Source organism: Trichosurus vulpecula, chromosome 1 (genome assembly GCF_011100635.1).
Source record: "Trichosurus vulpecula isolate mTriVul1 chromosome 1, mTriVul1.pri, whole genome shotgun sequence".
Taxonomy (NCBI): domain Eukaryota; kingdom Metazoa; phylum Chordata; class Mammalia; order Diprotodontia; family Phalangeridae; genus Trichosurus; species Trichosurus vulpecula.
In genome coordinates, this window is record NC_050573.1 from 111,501,396 (window position 1) to 111,513,911 (window position 12,516).

Here is a 12,516-nt window from a genome sequence, read left to right on the forward strand (position 1 = left end):
GTAGGGCCTCACAGCTAGATTGCACTGTGGACAGGGCCTCACAGGTGGCCTACACAGGCTACTGGCTTACCTCAGGGCTCAAATCCTAACTACTGACTTGTACTGAGGGTAGGGCCTCACTGCTGGTTTGCCCAGAGGCCTTGCTGTGGTTCCCTGGCCAATAGCCTGCCGCTGGCTGGCTCACTAAACTATGCTCTCCTCTTACCCTCATGAGACAGATCTTTTCCGCTGGTCCTCCATGTTGTCATGGGCTGGAAAACTTCTCCATTGCTCCAAAATTGTTTCTGAGGTATTATTCCAGGGTTGTTTGGAGGGGAATTTTGGAGAGATCATAAGTTCCTGCCTCACTCTGCCTTCTTGGCTCTAGAACCAAGAAGGTAATTATTTTTAAAAGATTTGTTGATGCATTTTGTGTTTAAGTCACAATCATTTCTGAAAACACTAGAGTGACAACAATAACAACCATAGCACGTACTGTGTGCCAGGTACTATGCTAAGTCCTTTACAATTATGATCTCATTTGATCCTCACAACATCCCTGAGAAGTCAATGCTATTATTATCCTCATTTTTACAGATAAGTAAACTGAGGCAAACTCAGGTTAAATGATTTGCCTAGAATCACAGAGCAAGTAAATCTGAGGCTGGACTTGAACTCAGGCTTTCCTGAAATCTAGCCCAGGCCTCTGTCCATTGTGCCACCTCAAGTTGAATCCTCTGCTTATTTAAAAAAAAAATGATTTTTTTTAAAGGATCAAGAGAAAACACTGGACTTTTTCTACATCTCTCTGCCAGAAGGAAAGAGATATGTTTCAAAATCTGATCTTCAAGATCATTATTGGTTTTCAAATGAGTCATATTCACTTTCCTTTTGGTGAAATTTTCATTTATATTGAGTTATTATACACATTATTCTTTTGGATGTATTTATTTTGCTACCCTTTAGAATGTAAGCTCTTTGAGGCCAGGGACTATTAATTGTAAGGCATGATTGAATTTTTGTTTCCACGGAGACTATATGAAAATGTGATTTGAAGCCATACTGGTGGCTAATTGTAGGCATTTGGTCTCTTGAAAATCAGCATATCTAAAAAGGGCAGACTCTTCTTTGTTCTAAGAAGGCCTGTTCCTGTATCTCTAAAGAAATGTCAGGCCAGGTGTCAGTCTCAAAAGCATAAGACTCAATCCAGACTCAGTATTAGATAATGGGTCTTTGATCATTGATATCCTGGGTTTGAATCTCCAAATCCATGCTTTTGTCAATTCTCTTTAGTAACTGAGGGGGACCTTTCTCACACTATGTGATGCAGACAAACTGAAAGGAAACTAAAAATATAAAGAATGGGGTGTATGTGGATGAGGAGGGAGGGAGGGATTGAGGTGTGGAGGTGAAAGAGATGTAATCAAGGGGTGAGTTTTAGTGAACCCTGAAATGCTGACCAATGGGGTTCAAGGCATGAAATTCAAATCTGGAGGAAATAAAAGAGCTTTGTACCTAACTTGAGGTGTGCTTGTGCCAGCTAAGAGCCAAGTCACCCCATCAAATAATGACGCGAAATAAAAATCTTTTTTTCTAAATTCACACATGGCCAGGTAAAATTCTTGGTATTTCTTACATTAATGTCTTTGAACATCCAGAGCCTACTACAGAGCCAATGTTCTTTCCACTGTACCACAATACATGGTTAATTACATTAATTGATTTCCTAATGTTTAATCATCTTCACATTGCTGGTCCGATGGGATACATTTCTAGATATATTGTGAAAGTTTCTTTGTGTTAATATTTTTTTAAACATTTAAATCTATTGCTATTGTTGAAATTAATTAATAGTTCCCTTGCTCCACCTCATCCCTGCTGGCTGTGGTTTGATGAGTCATATTTTTGCTCATAAAGTCCAGAAAACTTGGGTTCAAGTCCCACTTCTAACACCTACTGAAAACGTGACTGAGCAAATCCCATAAGCTTTCTGTGTCCCAGGCCAATCCTTAAGAATATAAATTGCAGAACAGGTATAGATCTGCATAGATAGAACAAATTTCCTCATTCCCAATAGCAATGAAATGACTGGTTCAGTTTTTAAAAAGAGGGTATAAGAGCAGGAGAATTTGGCAGAATGCCTCCTTTCTCAATTATTGAATATCACTTTGGTAGCGTAAGTCTTAATCACTAAGTAATTAAACTGTTTGATAGTATTCACTTGAAAATTCATACAGACCAAGGATATTTTTCTTCAACAGTTCAATGATGAAATAATTGGTTTCTCTTTTTTAAGATTAGGTTGCTTAAGGTCTCATTTTTTTTGGTAAACAGTATTTTCTGGTTTTGTTGATAGTAACTATTTTCTTAAAATTATTTGTTTTGCAGGGAAATACTTTGGTATAATAATTTACAATCATTCTTTTTATTTCCTCTGTGCACTCTGAATTACCCTTATTCATTTTTTATTTGGTTGATTGGGTTGATCCCTCTTTCTTTAAATCAAGTTAGCGAATGGTTTATTGATTCAATTCATCTGGGAAAAAAAAATCCAGCTCTTAGTTTTGTTTCCTAGTCTATAGTCTCTCCTCTTTCCAAACCCCATCCTCCACACAGCTGTCAATATGGTATTCCTAAAGCACATGTCTAACTTTGTCTCTCTCCTGCTCCATAAATTCCAGGGGCTCCCCAGTGCCTCCAGCATCAAATTCATTCTAGTCTCCTTGACATTTAAGGTCCTTCACAATCTTGCTCCAACCTACCATCCCAGGCTTATTACTTGTTACTCCTACTCACACACTTTATATATCATCCAAACATGTCCTTTATAAGGCTTCTCATACAACATTCTATCTCTAATCTTTGTACCTTTGCTCTTGCTTTCCCACACGCCTGAAATGCATTCCCTCCTCTTCTCTGCCTCTCAGTGTCCCTTGCTTCCTAGAAAGCCCAGGTGAAAAGCCATCTCAAGCATGAAGTCTTTCCCGATGTTCTCAATTGTTCCTGCCTTGCCCTTCCACCATTTGCTTTGTATTTATGATCCATAAATTTTACATGTGCTTATATGTGTGCATGTGTATATGTGTGTGTATGAATATGTGTATGTACAAGTTGTTTCTGCTCATAAATACAAATTCTTTGAGGATAGATATTTTTCCTTCATATCTGAATTCTCAGTACCTAATACAGTGCTGGCACATAGTAGATATTTAATAAATGCTTATTGACTGATAATACTTGTTAAACTTGGGATCTCTTCTGGGTTGGAATAGGGCCACTTAGTATCTTTCCAAAATCAGGACTCTTCCATCTCTTAAAGTCTGTGATTCATTAATAGATTATTTTCAGTATTTATCTATTTCTCTTCTAGTTTTAAAGATTTCATATTTTTTACTTGTTTGAGTTTTATTAATTTGTTAATTTTCTATTTTAATTACATACTCAATTCATTAATCCTCTCTTTTTCCCTTGTGTTAAAATATATTTTAAAAGATATCTCTCTCTCTCTCTCTCTCTCTCTCTCTCTCTCTCTCTCTCTCTCTCTCTCTCTCTCTCTCCTCTTCTCTCTTCTCTCGCTCTCTCTCTCTCTCTCTCTCTCTCTCTCTCTCTCTCTCTCTCTCTCTCTTTCTCCCTCTCTCTCTCTCTTTTTCTCTTTCTCTCTCACTTTTGTTTTAGCTACAGTTAGTGGACAATAGGATTTTATCTGAGATTTGAAGCCAGGAGGCAGAGATGAGAAAGGATGTTGACTCTGTTGTTATTCGCTTTAACATAGTTATTTGCTATTTTTATGATTTGTTGTTTGACCCATTCATTAATCAGGATGACTTAGTCTCCATTTGTCTCTGCATCTTTTGCTTATGTTCCCAGTAAAAGATGTTTGAGTTCACCATCTTTTTACATTTATTATTTACTAGTGCCCTAGCCCATAAGTAATTTTTGGAATTATAATGTGATGTTGAAAAATGTATATATAATTTATTACTGTTCAGAAGATCACTAAAATCATCAAATCTGTTTTTGAATGGTCTATTGAATTCTATGTTTTCCTCTTTTTTTTCTTTATTGTTATGGTAGATTTATTCAGTTCTGAAAGAAGATTAAAGTCTTCTATGATTATTTTGTAACATCTATGCCTTTTTGTAATTTGTTTAGCTTTTCCTTTAAGAACTTAGACAATATGTAACTTAGTCCATATAAATTTAATAGTTATATTGTTTCATTCTCTGTGGTGCCTTTAAGCATAATATATTTTGGAGGAACAAAGGAGAGAAACTAGCATTAATTAAGCACCTACTATTTGCCATGCAAAGTGCTTTTCAAAAATTATTTATTTAATTTTGCTTTTCATCTCAGAATTGGGAATTTAAATCATTGCTTGACCTCAAATCATAATTGTTTATTTGTAATATCTCGACACATAGTACATTTTGCTCCAATTTATCATTTTAATTTTATCTGGCTTCCTTTTAAAGTAGGATTTGTATGGAGAAAAAATATTAGGTTTCGTTTTCTTGTCCATTTTGCCATTTTATTTCATTTTATTGAGAAGTTTCACCCATGAAAAAATAAAGTTTAATTCCTAGGTTTATGTTTTTCTTTATTTAAATTTTTTTATAAGTGTAAAAGGGGATTGGCCAATGGGATTAGTCTCTGCCTTCTGCCAACCCATGTTGGGGATGTTGTGAGGTTGCTTCAGAAAGTGAATGATGATGTACAATCTATGATGCTCCAGAACCATTGTATGGACAGTTATACTGTGGCTGTTCCCTTTCTGTTTACTTTATGATGAAGAAAACCTTTTAAATTTGCTACTGAGCCAGGCACACAAAAGGCTACACCATTGAAATGATCTCTCTCTCCTTCCTTCTGGCTACAAGGTTTAAGGATGACTGAGCTCCAGAGGGTCAATGTAGTGCAATAAGTGTTGGCATGGTCTTCTTTCAATTGCAATTGCAGAGAGTGTTTGATCTGTGAGGGGCAAGTCTGATAGGGCGGTCTTTGCTGTTCCCTTAGTACAGGGCCTCATGAAATCTCCAAAGGTTTTAAGAGCCAGTGATTGAGCCCAGGAAGGAGACAGTCAACCTGCTAGATCCACCCCATTGGTAAATCTACCCAGTGACAGAGACACTGTGTTCTGCAGGTATTAGAGCAACTCATCCATTGGCTATGCTACATACAAAAATGGACTCACTGATGGCAAATATTTGTAGCAGCTGCTCGGAACCCACTCACCCTAGGGACCAAGGCAGTACACTAGAGAGTGTGCGCCATTTATGGAGTATTACAAAATCCTCTCAGTAAACATCGCTTGGCAAAAGCTAATTTAAGTCAATTGCTTACCCATGGAGATATCAACTGCCTAAATGATTTTGGGGAGATACTAATTGGCACTGTTGTTGTTAATAAGTCATTTTCCAGTCATGTTTAACTCTTTGTTGGGTTTTCTTAGCTAAGATACTGGAATAGTTGGTCATTTCCTTCTCCAGATCATTTTACAGATGAGGAAACTGAGGTAAACAGGGCATAAGTGACTTGCCCAGGGACACATAGCTAGTGTCTCAGGCCCAGTTGGAACTTAGATCTTCCTAAGGCCCAGCGCTCTGTCGTAATCACTGATGACTGATTTTGGAGGAGCATGCTAGGTGGGATCTTATGCCAATAATATAAGTAAAACCCCACAGTCCTTCATACATAGCCCTGGGAGCTTAGAGGGAAGAGAGAACAGGGGCTTTTCTCAGAGAGCCCTATCACCAGTGCTAGTTTCAACTGGAGGAGCAGCCCCAGAGTACATGCTATCCATTGATTTGGTCAGCATTTAATCCCTGTCATTAGTTTGCACCACGTTAATTTGATACCAGTCTCTTCCCACAGAATTTCACTCCTCCCAGTACCCTTGTTCATTCCAAATTCCTTGAGCTTACTTTTAGCTTTATTATTTAAGCTTTCTTCCTTTACTTCCTTTTTTTACATTTTTATTCTTCTCTTTGTTTTGTTTTAGACTTCTCTTTCCCAGATTATATGCTTTAAAATCTTCCTGCTCACCCCTCACATCCACTCTCTTAATGAGTAATATTCATTTGGCGAATTTTTCTAAGAAGTGTTAATTTACTTCATCCCTTTCTTATTCTTTTTCTAGGCTATTCTGAAATCTAATCTCCTATTCATGGGTTTTAGCTTGCACATTATTTCTTTATTGCATTTTATTCCCTTTATCCAAAGCAAGACTCTTGGGAAACAAAAGCTTTGCTTCCGTGTATGCCCAATTCATCTATTAGTGCAATTAAAGCTCTCACTGACTCCTTTGCTATGCCTCCACCTCTCTTTTTTTTTGCTTATTTTTTTAATAATATTTTTTATTTTTAGTTTATAACACTCAGTTCCATGAGTTTTTGGTTTCCAAATTTTCTCTCCTTCCCTCTCCTCCCCTCTCCCCCACCAAGAGGGCATGTAACGTAGGTTCAATGTACTTTCTCCTGAGGAGCTTCACTATCAGAAATATTAAATTATGAAAGATGTTGCATGGTAGGTAGAGAAGTAGTTCTGTATCCTGTGTCACAGGGCCTGGTCCTACATACCCTTACACTCACCTTTTGCCCATTCTAAGTCCAATATACCCTCCTTCTGCACTTTTGTCATCTTGCTCATACACCTTCCATCCGGGACCCACCGAGCAGTTAAGATTTCCCCTCGCTCATCTGACTTGCAGGTGACACAAAGCTACTAAGGACTGCTAACACACTGAATGACAGAGTCAAGATTTGGGGATATCATACTAGGTTAATGGGCTAGACCAAAGTTAATACAATAAAATTTAAATATTAAATCTTACACCTAGGTTCAAAATATCAACTTCTCAAGTACAAGATGGGCAACTGGATTCATAAAATCTGTGTTATTTCCCCACCTCTGGAGGCAATGGGGTTAAGTGATTTGCCCACCTAGCTGTCCCAAATTTGATTTTTTTAAAGATGTATACAGAATATGGAAGCAAGAGCAGATAACTAAAGAAGAAAATAAAAAGGTGGCCTGGTGCTGTAGGAGCAGCTAGGTGGTACAGTGGATAATGTCAGGTCTGGATTCTAGAAGACCTAAATTCATATCCATCCTCAGACACTTACTAGCTGTGTGACCCTGGGCAAATCACTTTACCCTGTTTGCCTCAGCTTCCTCATCTGTAAAATGAGCTGGAGAAGGAAATGGCAAACCACTTTAGTACCTTTGCCAAGAAAAGCCCGCATGGGATCACAAAGCCGGACATGACTGAAAATGAGTGAACACCAACAACAATCATGGTGCTGTAGGAATGTTATTAGGAATGATAGAGCTCATAAAGATTTGAAATTGGTAATGAACACTAAAGATAAGGAAAAACAAATAGTTATTTTGTGGACAAGAGGAATAGTTTTGGGATACTTTTCAATTCGATTCAATAAATGTGTTAAGTGCCTATTTCCTGCCAGATATGCAGCTAAATGCTGGGGATACAAAAAGAGGCAAAAGACAGTTCCTATCTTGAGCTTACAGTCCAATAGGGAATAGAGAGTCACTGGCATAAATGGGGATGATAAATAATAATAATAATATCGAGAGGAAGGCAGAACAACTAAACTCTTAAGTTTCCTTCTTTTTTCTCAATCAAAGATGAGAATGTTTGACCTGGAAAAGAGAAAATATTAACAATTTGAAAAATATTATAACAGCTTGTCATAGAGGAAAGACCATTGAATTCAGAGTTTAGAGTCAGAGAATTTGAGTTTAAATCTTGGCCCTGCTACTTACTGTGACTTTTGGGAAGTCCCTTGAACTCTTTGGACATCAGTTTGTTAATCTACACACTGAGGAGAATAAAGTAGATGATCTCTGACGCCCCTTTCTGCTCCAAACTCTGTATTCCTGTTATTTCCAAGGGCATTTAGTTGAACAAGAATTCTTTCTACATTCCCAACACCTAACCATTACCTGAAGACCTTTAGTGAGGGGAAAATCCACTCACTAACCTATAGTTTGTAGTCTCTCCTTTTTCTAAGGGAGAAACAATAGCTATCTTCAAGAAATGTAGAAGACAATCTTGTTCAAGTACAGGCTGAACTGGCTGATCTCTGAGAGTATCATCTCTGAGAGAGTGAGCATGGGGAAATAAACTTTTGCTTTCATGTTCCATTTTTCTCCCAGTTTCAAGAAAGTAATGATCTGGTACAAGGCAGACCAATACCTTGCTGGTCTTATGCCCAGAAAATATAGATTGTATTCCCATCTATAATATTGTGTAGTTTTAATTTTTTATTTATGGAATAAAACAAACCTTTACATAACAGTACAATTAAAAAAGATCATTGGGGCAGCTATGTGGGGCAGTGAATAGAGGACTGGCCCTGGAGTCGGGAGGACCTGAGTTCAAATGTGACCTCAGACATCTGACACTAGCTGTGTGACCTTGGGCAAATTGCTTAACCCCAATTGCCTTGCCTTCCCCCCTCCAAAAAAAAAAAGATCACTGTCCATGAAACTGTAAATCCACTATGCACAACTTGCTATTCCTTTCAAATATACAACAAAAATATCATGAAAATTTCTTTTTTTTCTTCTCTCCCCTCCACAGCTCTAGAGATGGCTACCATTAGACACAAACGGGTATCTACATATATATATACATACATACATATATATATATATATATATGTGTGTGCGTGTGTGTGTGTGTGTGTGTGTGTGTGTACAACGATTATATACATACTTCTATTTATCAGTTCTTTTTCTGGATTCAAATAGCAGCTTTCTTCACTTTAGGTAATTTTATTGCCTGTAATTTATAGTTAATTTGGGTATTTATTGGGTATTTTATATATTGGGTATTTATGGGGTATTTAATTTGGGGTATTTATAATAGCCAAAATAAATTATTCACTCAAAATCATTCTTAAAACAATATTGCTGTTACTCTACACAGTGTTCTCTTGGTTGTGGAAAATATTATACTATTTTATATCATTTTTAATTTCAACTAGACCCAGAGCCTGAATTAATGAGTAACTGAATGAAGATCTTCTTCTTTCACCTGTACTTCCTTGTTCTCTCTAAAAGTTTGCTCAGGAAATACCCTTACCTCTGTCAACAAGACCAGATTAGACTGACCTAAGGACATTCTTACCCCTGTTAGCCATTAAAGGATGAGACCCTAATTCCAAGAGAGACTACCTCGCTTAATATTAACTGACCTTTGTCAACATTCTTTACAACTCTGTTCCATTAAGGAAAATCCTCTTCTTGTATCATGGTTAAACATACATGGGGGTCATAAAAAATGAGGTAACACAGGCTTGCTGGGTCTGCTAAAATAATGTATATAAGTTTTCTCATTCCTTTGTTCAGGGAGCCAGAGTTTATGCTCTGACTCCTTGTACGTACAAGTAAACTATGCTTTAAGGGAAAATAATAAACAACATGGATTTTTCTATCACCTAGCTCTGTTGTTTCCTTCAACCAAATTTTCAGGTTTAACATGGTTCTGCTCATTTCAGTCTTCATTATTTCATGCAAGTTTTTCCATGTTTTTCTAAAATCATTACGCTCATCATTTTGATGAGGGCACAGTCTCTGGGAACCCCCTTGAACTCTCCTTGAATCTTCTAACTAGATCTGGCCTTCTCCTAAGCCTTACATTATCATTAGGCCCAAATCTCTACCTAGCCTTGCCCTTTGTTGTCCAGCTACTTCCCACCCTTGATACTATCAATATCCATGCCTTCAGCTACTTCCCACCCTTAATCCCATTCTCTTGGTTCCTGGAGTCTGACCTCATCCTAGTCCCTGGGGTCCCATCAAGCTCCTCCTTAGACTCCTCCTCAAGACCCTCCCTAAACCCCTCCTCTAGTCACCCCAGACCATATAATTTCCATCTTGCCCCCATGAAGGTGCTCAGATTCAATCTACCTTAGCAGATTGAATCTGGCCTGCTTGTGAAAACAGGTGGCAAAAAGGGTGGGATTTCTAAAGACAGCCCATTATGGTGAATCCCTAATAAACTTTGTCTTTTTCCCTTGGCTGAGAAGGCTTGAGTCGAATTCTTTTGGCAGGATCCGGCGTGTTGGTATTTTGGATTCACGAGCACCCCTAGAAACGTATGGTTCCCTACCTATCATTCATCATTTTTCCTTAAACCTCTTCAATTTCAGTGTGTAGTTTTACTTGAGTTATTTCCAGTGACTTGTACATGGAGGGTGTCAAGCATCAATCAATCAGCCCACACCACTTAGTCCTGATGCTTTTATCAGCTGAAAATATTTCCTTTGAATCAGTCAAATAAGGGCATTTGTACTAGGTAAAAGAAGTCTCTAAAAACCATTAGGGATGCTTCACAAGAAGTGTGCTGGTATTAGCTAAGGAAACTTGGTTACATCCTGCGGATCCTCTTTAAAACAACATACTAGTCCATCAATTGGGGAATGGCCGAACAAGTTGTGGTATATGAATGTAATGGAATGCTGTGGTGCTATAAGAAATGGGGAAGATACGGACTTCATAATAACCTGGAAAAACCTACATGATATAATGTTGAGTGAGTGGAGCAGAACCAGGAGAACATTATACATAACCACAGATACATAGATTCTGTGATGACTAACCTTGATAGACTTTGCTTGTCTCAGCAATACAAGGTTCAAAGATAATTCCAAAGGACTCATGAGGGAGAGAGCTATCTATATCCAGACAAAGAACTATGAAGTGTGAATACAGATTGGAGCAAACTATTTGCTTTCCTTTTTTTTTCTCTTTTGTTTGGTTTTGTTTCTTCTTTCTCATGATTCATTCCATTGGTCATAATTCTTCTTTACAACTTGACTATTGTGTAAATAAGTTTAATGCGAAGTTATATGTAGAAGATATATCAGATTCCATGCTGTCTTGGGGAGTAGGGGGAGAGGAGGGAAGAAAATATGGAACTCAAAATCGTGTGGAACTGAGTGTTGTAAACTAAAAATAAAAAATCTTAATCAAAAAAACAGAAATAAGAGTTAAGTAGTAAAAAATAAAATAAAATAAAAAAATAAAACAACATACTAATTCGGAACCTACAGATTCAAGCATCTGCCAGCATAAAGGAGAGTCTGATGAGGTCACAGTCTCTGGGAACCCCCTTGAACCTGGAGTATAGTCTCTGGGAGCCCCCTTGAACTCTCCTTGAATCTTCCAACTAGATTTGGCCTTCCCCTAAGGCCATAAACCTTACATTATCATTAGGCCCAAATCTCCATCTAGCCTAGCCCTCTATTGTCCAGCTGCTTCCCACCCTTAATCCTCATCAAAATATCTATACCTTAAACCCTATTACCCTAGCCTTCTGTTGTCTTTCATCTCCAGGTAGCCTTCAGCTATTTCCCACCCTGGAGTCTGACCTCATCCCAGTCCTATCAAGTTCCTCCTTAGACTCCTCCTCAAGACCCTCCCTAAACCCCTCCTCTAGTCACCCCAGACAACCCCTCAATCCCTCCCACAATCTTTGTGTATATAAGTTACCTCTTGCCTCCATGAAGGTGCTCAGATTCAATCTAGCTCAGTAGATTGAACCTGGCCCACTTGTGAAAACAGGTGTCACAAAGGGTGGGATTTGTTAAGACAGCCCATTATGGTGAATCCCTAATAAACTTTGTCTTTCTTTGGCTGTGAGAATGCTTGAATCAAATTCTTTCAAGCAGGACCTGGCATGCTGCTATTTTGGGGTCTTGACCACCCCTAAACATGTGGTTCCCTATCTCACAATTTCCCGTAACCTCATCAGTACAGCTAATAGTGTCTCCATCAGGAGCCAAAGACAAACTGGACTCACTGGATGAAGACAGCCTTAAGGATTTTAAGAGGACTCTAGAAAAAACTCCACAATGCCTAAAGGGAGCTTTGAGAGTCCTCAACAAAGAGGAGAAGACTTCTGGCAATCAGGAGCAGCAGATGACTGCTTTGCCACATGGGCTCTGTAATCTCAGTCCACTTTGCCCTAATCTTCAAACATGCTGGTAGGACAGCTTGTCACAGAATTTGGGGGAGGGATGTCTTATGCCAACTGTCTTATGATGCCACCTTAGAAAAAAATTCCTTTCTAAAAATGAATTAAAAGTCCGGTTGACTGACCTCAACTAATGATTATGGTAAGAAGCACATCAGCACATCAGAAGGGCTCATGAGCTAAATCAATAGAAAGCTAAAGGCCCCTCAAGAGGAGCCCTCTGAGGACACAAACTGCTAGTGTCATTGGGGGTTAGGAGAGCAGATCCATAACATGGGCTTTACTTGACTGTTAATTTCTAAGTATACGTCATGAAACTTGTATTGACAGAAATGCAACCAAAAAAATAAAATAAAAACTCTTAATTAATTGGAAGGGGTTTTAAATTCATTTGGATTATTTTTTTTTCTACATTCTATGTAGAATCACAATGCACTAAAACAAAAGGGTGTTTTTTTAAAGCGATTTAGTTTTAAAAAACAAAAAATTCCATGGTGTAGCCTGAGCTCTACATAGATTCATCCCAAACACTTATGCTC